Below are 12,927 nucleotides of genomic sequence, written 5' to 3' on the forward strand. Positions count from 1 at the left end.
TAGATATTTCTTAAAGATGTGGAATGAGGCATGAGACAAAATTACCTGGATTGGGGAGAGACTTAAAATGAATATAGGAAACGCAAATCTTACCACTCACTAAAAAGCAGTAGAAAAAACTGAAAATGAAAGTAGAATTCAGTATATAGTGTTCTTTCAAGTCTGGGAGTCCAGAATAAAGAAGTTTTATAAGAAGTTTTGAAAAGCCAGAGAAAATTGTACAAGCTCATCTAATCCAACAGAGATTCTTTCTAAAATTAGAAGTGAAAAGGGTGGCTTCCCTAGGGGAAGGATGGAACCTTTCTAATAATATTTGAGTGTAAGTTCACAGGTGCAGAAATGGAAGGAGGTCTGGAAAAGGTAGTTAAAAATCAACATGCTGTGCAACAAACAAAACAGATATGAAGGAACATTTGTCTGAGGACTTTGTACCCTACTCCCTCCAGTAAATATGCCACACATCATTTGGATACTTTTTAATGCTTAAAAGTTCATAATTTTTAAAGAGTGTGTATATGACACGGTAATGTGCATTTATTTATTTGGTAAAGTATGTTAATCACTTATTCAACAAATATTTTCTAAGCACCTAGTATGTACTAGAAACAGCCTTGATATGTGTATCTCTTATATCAATGTGGTCTTATAAATGTTAAGAACCATCTGAAGTAAAAATATCTTTTTTCCACGCTTTTTAAATATATTTACACCGAAGCATTTCAATTAGTTTTACCTGCTTGTTTCTTTAATTGTGCATTGAAAAATTGGACATTAAATTGTTTCTAAATTAATTTCAAGGTTTGTAGCAAAACTATAGCTTTTACAGACATCAAAGAAATAGCTCAGAGCTATTGTAAAATAATAAGCAAATACACTAAACTAGGAAAAGAATATGGCCATTGTGAGTATTCTTGTTTATTATTAAATATCAGAAGAGGATAAATAATATAAATTACCATATCAGTATTTTTTTTTGAGAGAGAGAGAGTGAGGGGGGAAGGACAGAGAGAGAGAGAGAGAATCTTAAGTAGGCTCCACATCCAGCACAGCACCCAACATGGGGCTCAGTCTCAAGACCCTGAGATCATGACCTGATCCTAAATCAAGAGTTGACTACTTAACCAACTAAGACACCCAGGAGAATTTTTCTTTTTCCTTTTCTTCTTATTATATATATGTGAGAAGATGGATGTTAACTCTACTTATTGTGGTAATCATTTCAAAGATATGTAAATCAAGCCATCATGCTGCATGCCTTAAACTTAAACAGTGATATATGTCAATTATTTTTCAATAAAACTGGAAAAAAATAATTTCTTTGCAAACTGTGTAAGCTAATTTTCATGTGCTATCTAATATATACTTATAAATAGAAATTTGCTACATTTTACTATGCTTTGTAACCTTTCATAAATTGAGTTTTTCATTTTCAAATTTAATCAATTCAAATTATTTATGGCTATAATTGTGTTGAGTAAGAAAGTGATTGAAGTTAAGATTTTGAAAAGCTGGCCATAAATTGAGCAACATTAGTTTTAAATAGAACTATTCCATTGTGGATTTTATTATTCAGCCATATGAATAGTACTGATAGAAATTATCCATGGTGAGCAAAATCGTTTTTATTTAATTGAGTTTTACCTTTGTCGATACACACTCCAGTTTAAATACACCTATAAAAAATACTATTCTCTGGATGGCTGTGGTGCAATCATGCAATCTTTATGCAATGTCAAGCCAGGAAAAACAGTGTGGAATATTTAATGTATGAAGTTTTGGGTGGATATTTGCAACCCAAATAAAACTGTGTTTACTGGGGTCTTGTTGGCAACAAACAAATTTCACTACTACCCCTATATGTTTAAACATATAGATACAGATATAGATTTATATTTATAACTATATATTATACTGGGACTATACCATTCTGGGAATGTAATCTAGCAGGATGCCAAATACAGGGAGCAAAAGCCCCAACCCCAGTATCCTTGGAAAAGAGAAAATCTCAATCTGATGGAGGCTGTTGTTGGATTACTTAAGGATTCAGTTTTATCCTTATTTTGACATGTGTTAGTAAGTGATGAAAGGAGATAAAGATCTGTCTAATATAAAAGTTCTGTGCACTTTCTGCCATACGCTGCCTTGGCTACATGTGACCAGGAACTTGGTCCAGGTCACAGGCAACATGGATTTGGGGTCCATTCTTCCTACTTGCCCACCCCCAGTAATCCTTGACCCAATTTGGACATTGTGTCTGGGTAAGTAGCATTTCTATCTTTCCCCTTTATTATATATCCCTCTTACTCTCCATAACTTTCAAATCATCTTCTTCTGCCCCACTCCTCTAATTATATTTAATTCAGTGGAAAGTTAGCCTTTCTCATTTAACATTTCATTGGCAGTGGGGTATAGCAGAAAGAGTACAAACTGGCTTTTTATCATGAGAGACATCTGGATTGGAACTTCAGTGCATCCCACTTAATTTTGGGCAACTATAACTTCCTAATGTAGTCATTGACAAAATGGACATGATGATGATGATTATAATGATGATGATAAATGGGAATGATAATATCACCAGCCAGTGGTATAAAGGAAACCCCATAATCCAGTAACACTGGCTCTCAAACCTATTCTTTGATATCGTGTTCCTGTGTCACCAGATGAAACAGGGAGACTTGCCAGTTTATTGCTTGCCTCATAAGTTTGCATATGGTGATTTCTGACACATAGTTTTTGGGATTTTTAAAAAAAATATTTATTTATTTTAGAGAGGGGGGGGGGAGGGAAAGAAAACATGCAGGGAAGGGCAGAGGGAGAGGGAGAGAGAAAGCCAAGCAGATTTGGACTGAGTGTGGAGCCCCACATGGGGCTCAATCTTACCACTCTAAAACCATGAGTCCAAAACTTAACCCACTTCACCATCCAGGTACCCTCATAGTTTTTTTAATATTAAAAAATGAAACCAGAAAAAGATAAATATTTAATAGATTTCAGAATTAGAAAGTCTTTTCAAAGCATAAAGCATTGGAAGAAACAAAAAGTAAATTGCTTTTATATAATTTCTGCCCTAGTAAAGCTAATATTCTAGCTTTTCTCATTTCTGTATTCTTCCAGGTAAACTCTAGAATAATTTTGTTATCATCCGCCTGAATAATACCATCAATACTTTGTCCAGGATCATGTTGAAGTAGCACCGGGAAGCCTTGGTGGCTCAGCAGTTGAGCGTCTACCTTTGGCTCAGGGCGTGATCCCAGAGTCCTGGAATTGAGTCCCACGTCGGGATCCCTGCATGGAGCCTGCTTCTCCACCTTCCTCCTATGTCTCTGCCTCTCTCTGTGTGTCTCTCATGAATAAAAAAAGAAAAAAAAAAAACTTAAGTAGCACCATGATCAAAGCTGAAGCCAAGACCTTTACAGCAAAGTAAAGGTTTTTCCAGGAATCCCTAGCAAGTCTCTGCTCACATAGCAGAACCCAAAATTGTTACAGAAATGACCACCCTTCTTAGCAAAGGAGGCTATAAAAGATGTTTAGCCTCCAGCTTCTAGAATGGAGGTGGGAGAAGGGATATGAGAATGGATGTTGAGTGAGCTCACCGCAGGATCTGCCATAAAGTCACCATGAAAGAGGACACAGAAGTAGAAGCTGCAAGAGCTATTTCCCTGAGCACCTGGGCAAGACCAGACACAAAGATTATTGCTGTGGGATGCAGACAATATGGCGCACACTGGTGAAAAGGCCACTCTGTCCTTATTTGCTTCAGACAGCCAAGCAGGTTCAATACTCTGAGGAGTATTGCTCCCAATACTCTGGGAGCAGCCACTAGGGAGAGTAACTGTTCCCTACAAATAAAAAAAAGTTTGGGGCAGCCAGGAGAGCAGTGGTCTTATGATAGGCCTCTCTCAAATGCCTGTGGGTATTGCATCTTTGAGCAAATTCTGCTGTCTGCCTATCCAACAGACATGTCTCCTTCTTCATTGCTAACAGAATTAGTTAGCAGTTCTGTTTGTTCTGTCAGTTTTGTTCTGTCAGCCATGTTACTAGTCATGGATGAATCATGTTTGATCAAAACCCATCACGCAGGGACGCCTGGGTGTCTCAGCTGTTGAGCCTCTGCCTTGGGCTCAGGGTGTGATCCCCGGGTCAAGGATTGAGTCGGCATCGGGCTCCTTGTGGGGAGGCTGCGTCTCCCTCTGCCTGAGTCTCTGTCTCTCATGAATAAATAAAAACAAAAACAAAAACAAAAAAAACAACCCATCATGCAATTGCAGTCCCCCTGGACAGTGATTGGTCTAGAGGTGGGCAATCTGATCCAGCTTTGGACAATGAGATGTAAGGGGAATTCTGCTGGGGGTGGTTCTAGAAAAATGTGTCTTGCCAGATTAAAAAAAGAAAAAATATACACCATCCCTTTTGTCCCTGCTCCTTCCTCCTGCCTTGAACATGGTTATGTGTGGACATTATGCTTAGAGCTATGGTTTTTCTGACTTGCATCCACAAGGCAATAGTCTAAGATAAGAGAAATTTTCCCAGATTGGCAATGGAAACATAGAGCTTAGGTCCTTGATGATTTTGAGAGAGCCAGTGTACATCATTCCTGGAACTGCCTACCACTGGAATAATGGTGGGAAACAATTAAATGTCTTTATTATTCAAATCACTGTTGGTGGAGTTGTTGTATTACTTGAAACTGACAGGATTTCTGTTACAGCCCTAAAAAAGGAGAACAGAGCAGAGCATTCTGAGTTAGCTTGTTCTTGTGTAAAGACCTGGGAGGCAGAAGATGTCAAGAGAAGCAAATGTGCTAGCAAAATCTGGGCATTAATATGAATGTGCCCTCTTCCTGAGGCAGTGATTCAAGTTATATCTAAAAAGTAATCTGAAAAGAAATGACATTTTTATACAACTTTCCATTTTAGAAAGATAATGTACTTCTCAATTATTTAAATCTCTTCTATGCCTAAATTTTACATTTTTGTCATATGTGCCCCACCTATGTTGTTAGGTTTATTACTAGATATATTGTGTTTGAGGATGTTGTCTCCCTCAGCATGTTGGGGTTCCGTAGGGCTCTGTCTTCTGCCTTCTTTCCACCCTACAATTGCCCTGGATGAATTGCCTCCTCTCCTGGCCCTTCCCCAACTACGACTACAAGCTGCTCCTTCTCCATTCTGGGAAAATATCCTTAACCTTTTAGGTACATAAACTTTTCCCTGGACTGTTTTTTGGAGGTCATCCAACCCTGATTGACAGGAAAAGGTAACATTTGGAATCCAGTGAGCTTGAGGTTAAAACGTGTCATGTCAGCAATTGCTAAACAACAGTACATCAGATTAGGTCAAGAATTCGTGAAATGTTTGTGCCAAGTGAAATGTCAAAGCACAAAGTGTGTGAAAGAAAAAAATCTCTGTGCCAGTCAAAATGTCATTCTGTCTTGCAACACGTAATTTATTCCTTTCTGTCTTTATCACGTTCTTGTTTCACACGTATTAATGCTGCCTCTAAGTAATTGAAATTAATACTGGCATTATCAGTGGTTAAGGGCAAAAACTAAAGAGCTAATTTAGAATCATTCAGTCAATTTGGACTCTTTTTGAAAATGGAATTTGTTAATCCAACCTTAAAAATAAGTCCTTACCTGATTGTCCAAAGCATTCCCATTGCAGCCATTATTTGTTCTGTTAATTTTTGTAATATGTAAAAACAGGGCACAGAAGATAGTAAGGAATGAACTTTTTAAAATGCTGATTCTGAGGAATTGCAAACATGATAGAAAATCCTATAGATATGATTACCAGATTAGGTAGCCCTCAACAAATGGAATGCTAGTAGCTTGTTGAGTTGTGAGGCAGACCTCCATGTTTGTCGCCATTTTCCTACTGGTTTTAATTCCTGAATTGGCAAAGCTTCCCAGAACATGGCTTCTCTCCATGCCATTGGTTTCTCGGATAGCAGCTTTCTGTTGCAGAGTCATGGCCAAACAGTGAGGAATAGGTCCTGCTCTTGATGCCACAGCTGCCCGTTTAATAAACCAAAATGTTTCTCTGCAGGCATCAGGGCCAGGACTAGCATGAAGCAATGGAGGTGCCCAGAGCACAGGACCCCAGGAGACCCCCATTCTCAGTGCTGCCCTGCACTTACATGGCCCTGAGGTGAATGCTTCCTTAAATATTGTGTCTTAGGCACCACACTTGCCTCACCACCATCCTGGCCCTGGTAGGGCCTTATTGTTGCCTTTGAAATTGAAGGAAAGGACATGGGACTAAAGAACAACTCTGTAAGTCTTCTGACAATGATAACTGAGTTCTTACCCAGTTATATTAATTCCACATATTGGAAATCGAACAATATGAACTTGAAGAGTCATAAGAAGCCTGTATTGCTAAGATAAAAGAAAATTCTCAACAAGAGAGTCCAATTAATGGCCCAGAATGGGCCCAACCGAGTGACAGGACCATGTGGGACCACCATGTTCCAGGGTTTGGGTCTCAGTTTTTCAGATTTGGAGCTCCACTTTATCAGCACAAAGAGACATAGTCAGTCAGACTGAGGAAAACTGACAAGAATTACAAATAATCCAGAAATCCAATTCACTAAGAGTTGTAGATATTTTCCAGTGACAATACCCTAGTATCCAATGTTCAGGACACTCCTCCCTAGAGTCAGGGGATGTGGAACAAAGTGTTAATAATCAGACAGCTGCAAATGATCATGGAAAGAGAACACAGTGGGGTTTGGGGGGGCTATCAATGACAGGAATATTTCATCCAGGGCAGGGAAAAGTCCTGCCTCTAGCCGGAATAGTCTGTGTTATCTCTTCTCTCCATAAATATAAATTGTGCATCTACCATGTGCCCAGCAAACTCTGTCATCTCTACCTTTAAAATGAATTCTAAATCCAGAACTTCCTGCCATCTCCACAGTAACCATCTAAGTCATGCTCCATCTTCCTGGACCTGGGTTAATGGAACAGGTCCCCAACTGGTCTCCCAGAGTCCACCCTCTCCCAGTATAGTCCATTCTTCATCCAACTGTTGGGTTGCTCCCTTTAAAATGTGAGTCAGATCATGATGTGCCTCAGCTCAAAACCCTCTATTGACTTTCTACATGTTGGAATAAAACCCCAAATCCCTTTCTTGGACTGCAAGACCTATGTGGTCTCACCCCAGCTCTCTGTTATTTCCCACCACTGCTCACCTCATCCATTCCACTTACTACAGAAGCTTCTCTCCTTTTTTAAAAAAGATTTTATTTATTTATTCATGAGAAACACAGGGGGCTGGGGGCAGAGACATAGGCAGAGGGAGAAGCAGGTTCCATGCAGGAAGCTCAATGTGGGACTTGATTCTGGGACTCCAGGGTCAGGCTCTGAGCCAAAGGCAGATGCTCAACCGCTGAGCCACCCAGGCATCTCCTGCTCCTGGGACACTTCATGAACACCTTTGCCTCAGGACCTCTGCACACACCTCTGCTACTTGAATATATTCCCAGATATCTGCATGGCTCACTGTGCTCAATATTTCAATGTCTATGCTTAACTATCACCTTATTGTGAAGCTTCCATGACTACCCTATCTCAAACAGACAAAGTGATCCTTCCATCACTTTCTGTCCCCCTACCCTGAAGAATCCTTAACCATCTGTCAAGTTTTCTGTCTTTCCCCAATAGAAGGTAAACTCCATGAATTTTACCTGTTTTGTTTATTGTTCTGGTTCCTAGAACATGATAAATACTCCATATATATTTGCTGAATTAAGGGTGAATACAGGGGATCCCTGGATGGTTCAGCGGTTTAGTGCCTGCCTTCAGCCCAGGGCGTGGTCCTGGACTCCCAGGATGGAGTCCCACATCAGGCTCCCTGCATGGAGCCTGCTTCTCTCTGCCTATGTCTCTGCCTCGCTTACTTTCTCTGTGTCTCTCATGAATGAATGAATGAATGAATGAATGAATAAGTAAATAAATAAATAAATAAATAAATAAATAAATAAATGGTGAATACATGTAGGTTATGTTATAATTCTGGTGACTAGAAATGAGTATTGTTTGGTGGCTTGGGCCATCACTCTGGCCTCTATGAAATAGTTTTTTGGGACTCTTGATCTCCCTTTACTTTTTTTTTTTTTCCCCAGTTTTTTTTTTTTTTTTTAACATTTCAGAATATATAGTAGGTCACTGGCATGTTTATGATTATCTGATTTTTTTTTTTTTTTAGTGGCTAACTTTGACATCAGTTGAGTTATGATGGGTGAGTGAAGGGCAGCCAGTCAGCAGGGTCCATAGGCATATCAGAAAACACAGCTGACATGTCTAGCACATATGTAAATCATATCAATCTTATACCTTAGTTTACATAAGTGGAATATTGCTTTAGATTATTGTCCATCTTCTTCAGTGTGGCTTCTTCTCTACCTTTAGTGGTAGAGTTTGTTCTGCCAGTCTTTTGGGGATTGTTTTGTTTTGTTTTTTCTGATTTCTAGGATATCTAGGATGATTTGATCCTTATCTAGTTGTATTCATGGGAGGTGGTGAGTCTAGGGTCTTCCTACTCTACCACCACCTTCCCCTCCTACAATATCCCTTTGCTTGCTCCATGCCCAGTATGGAGCCCAATGTGGGGCTTGAACTCATGACCCTGAAATCAAGACCTGGGTTGAGATCAAGTGTCAGATGCCTAACTGACTGAGCCACTCAGGTGCCGCCCCTTCCTTTGCTTTTTGTTGGACTAGGTAAGGTGATAGGAAAAAGGAGAGAGATGCACAGATGATCTGACACAATGTGTAAGTGAAGACATTAGTTGCCCTGAGCAACTCAAATGTGCCAGATCATCTGTGCATCTCTCTCCTTTAATCCTTTAATGACAGCCCTACAACAAGCCCCAAGAATCAGAGATTGTTATCCTCCAATTGTTTCCACAAATGAAAAAAGTAAGGCTCATAAAGTCTCATTAACTGGCTCAGGGCAGCACAACAATATGGATGCAGTACCCAGACTTGGCTCTTCTAACCCCAGACCCAGACTCTTTCCTGTGTCTGTGTCATACCTCTCCAACTGCCTCACCTGCAAGCCTTAGTCCACAACCACCACAAGTTGCAAGTGAGATGGACCAGGAAGTCTTATGGCTCAACATTTGTTGTTTGAGCATAGGCAGAAGCCTGACCCAGAGACTAGATGCTTCAGTCTCCTGAGAGAATAAGCATCTTTTCACTCTTATAGGTTAGTGTTGCTTTGGGGCATTGAAAACCAACATGAAGAGTCAAGTCTAATAGCTACAGCCTATTGGGGTTTGTTTACTTCAGGGGTAACCTTAGTGGCCTGCCCCAGCTGCTACCTTCCTGTAGCAGAATACCCTTGGAGAATCCTGTAGCATGGCCAGGGGACTTCTTGGCCATTTACCACATTGTAACCTGTCCTTCATCTGGAAAAATGTGAGGCCTGATACCCCATTTCTGGTATTCCCAGGGTGTTCTACTCCAAGTCCAGGGTTTTCTAATCCCAGGAAGCAATTTATACAAGTGATAAGGGAAGAAAGTAGAGACATGAAAGTTTTCACAAAATTCATTTCTTGCTTCAGATGAGAGAAGTTTGCATGCATTCTGCTTTGTAATAGTTCTACTAGAGAGTAGGGGAATCCTACTTCTCAGTGTTTCAAATGAGAAAATTGCAATCGAATGTCATTGCTGTTACTCATCTAGACCAAACCATCCAATAGAAATTTCTGCAATAAAGGAAATATTCTATCTGTGCTTTCCAATTTGTACCCATTAGTCACATATGGATGTTAAATGCTTAAAATGTAGCTAATACAACTGAGGAACAGAATTTTAAATTTTTTTTAATTTCCATTCATTTAAATTTCAATTTAAGCCATCTGTGGCTAGTGACTACTGTATTGAACTACACAGATCTAGGCTATGAAACAAAAGGCCAAGCCTCCTCACCCCTTTGAACACAATGACCAAGTTTGCCCATAGAACCTTGCCATGAAGAGCTTGCTTCATCAGTTCCTCCTAAGAAAGGAGGGTCTCCACTGCTCACATCTTCTGGACAAAAAAAAATAAATAAGTAAACCAGAAAGATAATGTAACCATATTCTACTACTGCCACAAATTACCATCAACTTGGAAGGTTAGAACCCATATTTACTGTCTCACACTTTCTGTAGGTCAGAAGTCCAGGTACAGCGTAGGTCAACAGGTTTCTCTGTTCAGGGTCTCACCAGGCCCAAGTTTAAGTGTGGGAGGGGCTGCATTCCTTTCTGGAGGCTTTGAGGAAGAATCTGTTCATTCAGACCGTTGGCAGAATTCAGTTCCTTGCTCTTGTAGGAGTGAGGTCTCTGCTTGCTTGCTAATTGTCAGCAGGAGGGTAACCCTTAGCTCCAAAAGGCCTCTCTCTGCACATGTCCCCCCCAGCTCAGCTCCAACAACAGCACATCAAATCCTTCCCGTACTCAGAATCTCTCTGCCTTCCTCTTCTGCCCTCAGCTTTGAAGGGCTTACACAATTACACTGGATCCACTCACATAATCTTCCTATTTTATGGTCAATTGATTAGTGACCTTAATTATATCTGTGAAGCCTCTTTTGCCAATTAATATAGCATAAGCACAAGAGTATTAATAAAGGAGCAAAAGCCATAGGACCTAAATTCTTCCTATCACAACCAGATAGAGAAACCAGTGAGATAATAGCTAGCAGTTATTTGGTGTTTTCTAGAGTAGAAAATAAAAAGGACTTACTGGGGGAAAAAATATTTTTAAAAAACCACAACAACCTCTTTTGACTATTTTCTCTTAGAAGCCTGAGTCATTTGTCTCACTTCACCACCATAAGAAATGGGTCAAGTGGTGGCTATCCCTGATCTCTGTCAAGGATCCCCAGACATTTCAGGTTACGCATCTGGGAGAATCTAAGTCTTCAGAATAGCTTCCAGTAGAGAAAATAGAGCTGCTACACTACCTTGAAGGTGCTGTCCCATCACAGCAGAACCTATGAGCAGTTTTGAGCCCTCTTTCTGGTTTAGCCAGTGCTCGGTTAGATATTAAGTCTTGATAAGAATCGGAGGCAGTTAATTAATGAACAAACCTTACATGCAGTCTAAACTACTCAGCTCCTGTTTAGCAAATTCCAGTAAGAAAATGAAGCGAATGGAAAAACACTTCCTTCTAATTAGGTGAAAAGAAACACTGAGTTTTCAAGTCTGAAACAAAGAGCTGTTTTGTGTTTGTCATCCTCCTGGAGAGAAGGAAGAAAGATATCTTTGAGCTAGGAGTTCAGAAAGAGAGAGAGCGTGAGCTGAGGGAGGACCAGTCTGTCACCTGAAAGAGAGCAAATGAAGGACAATTTGCTAAGAGTACATTTTCTAAGAGTAAGCACCCCAGTCCAGCAAGTTCCCATGAGAATTCATTGGGGGCCACAATGTCGAGAAACTGTAGAACCAAGGCCTGGATGGCGAGGTCACTAGGACTGCTCAAAGCTGTCTGGTTGGTACTTACCCCAGGTTTATCAGTTCTACCTTCCTTTCTTGAGGCTGGCTAATGCTGAAGCACAAAAGAACCTTACAGCCATATTGTATTCCTTTCCAGCTCCAGCCAGAGGCCTGACTGGAGGTCATTGCTGACTAGACCATAAGGATGGGCAGTACCTGGCCTTGGACACCACCTGGTACCTTCTCTGTAGGGGCTTAGAAATCTCTTCTGCTGGAGGCCCACACAAGCTCTCTAGACTAGTTCATGATGCCTTATGACCTCTCCACTACTGGCATGGTTTATGCCCACTCAGAAAGTCAGCTCCTCTTATGACCTGTCTTTCCCTGGTACCATCACCTCCATCTTCCCCTTGGCTCAGCTTCTTATGTTTCCCTTCATACAACCCAACCCTTTATGCTGGCCTCTAGAGCCCTGATTCACTGAGAATTCCGTTCTCTACAATGTAAGAGCCCACTGGGCTCCTTTCTCCTCCTGCCTTAACTGAAGCATGACCCTTGTTGAAGGACCCTGCCTTTCCTGCAGCCTCCTGGGACTAAGGATGCTTATTCTTCCATTCTTCACACACCCCAGAGCTATGGGAACGGTGGCCTACTTACTCTTCTAGCCCCACATAACCACATCCAAACCCTTATTCTTCATTCAGTTATAAAAACTGTCCACCCTTTGTTATGCCCATGGTTTTCATTTGTCCTTCTCTTGGTCACTCATTCCACATTCACTATATGTCAGTGAAACTCTCTTCCCCAGTACTGCCAAGGTTACAGGTGACCCTCTGCCTCCCTTCCCCCTTCACCAGCCACTCCTGTGGCTTTGCCCTGAACATGATCATTAAGGACAACTGTTTCAACTCTGCCAACTTAAATTCTAATACCCCATGAAAAACCATTATCAGACCATTTCCCAGTTTTCTCTTTTAAGGAAAACAAAAACAACTACTCTTTGGCCTCATTTAGAGTGCTAAGCCATGGATTCCTCGATTCTCTTCTAATCTATCCCCATCTGTTCTCACTATCTCACCTACTTGGGTGCTGCTCATTAAACCAGCATTTTCACCACTGTCTTCCACTGATCCAGCCAGAGAAGACAACACCTGAGAACAGGCAAGATTATCTGTGAATGAAGAAACACAAAAAGCAATGAACAGCCCTCTCTATAAAATTAATATAAATAAAATAACACTTCTACTAGTGTTCACATCATCCAGATAATCATAGGATTTTCCCAGGTGCTGGCTAATATTTAATGACTAACAAGTCAGAACAAAAAGCACATCAGAAGCCTATGGGGAAACTCTACTTGGATTCTGATAGAGTCCAAGATGCTAACATCACCTCCCAGTTGGATTTTGAGCAGTATTAGAGCAGTAGAGCTTGGAAGATTCTATCCAGGAACAATTTAAATCTTTATTATCCAATAAATGTGTTTTTTGTCAGCCCTATCT

The 12,927-nt window shown here is 40.6% G+C and overlaps 1 long non-coding RNA gene across 7 annotated transcripts in view; it reads right to left on the reverse strand.

Annotated features, from left to right (window-relative positions):
* LOC121479135 overlaps nt 1-12,927 on the reverse strand; it is a 333,169-nt gene that overhangs the window by 301,385 nt on the left and 18,857 nt on the right. For 6 of the 7 annotated variants that reach the window (XR_005984660.1, XR_005984656.1, XR_005984657.1 and 3 more), the window contains exon 3: nt 12,504-12,596. This is a non-coding gene — a long non-coding RNA (uncharacterized LOC121479135). Of the gene's footprint in view, nt 1-10,122; nt 11,316-12,503; nt 12,597-12,927 lie in introns of those variants that run through there. The other variant, XR_005984655.1, reaches the window with a different exon arrangement.

Source organism: Vulpes lagopus, chromosome 19 (assembly GCF_018345385.1).
Source record: "Vulpes lagopus strain Blue_001 chromosome 19, ASM1834538v1, whole genome shotgun sequence".
Classification (NCBI taxonomy): domain Eukaryota; kingdom Metazoa; phylum Chordata; class Mammalia; order Carnivora; family Canidae; genus Vulpes; species Vulpes lagopus.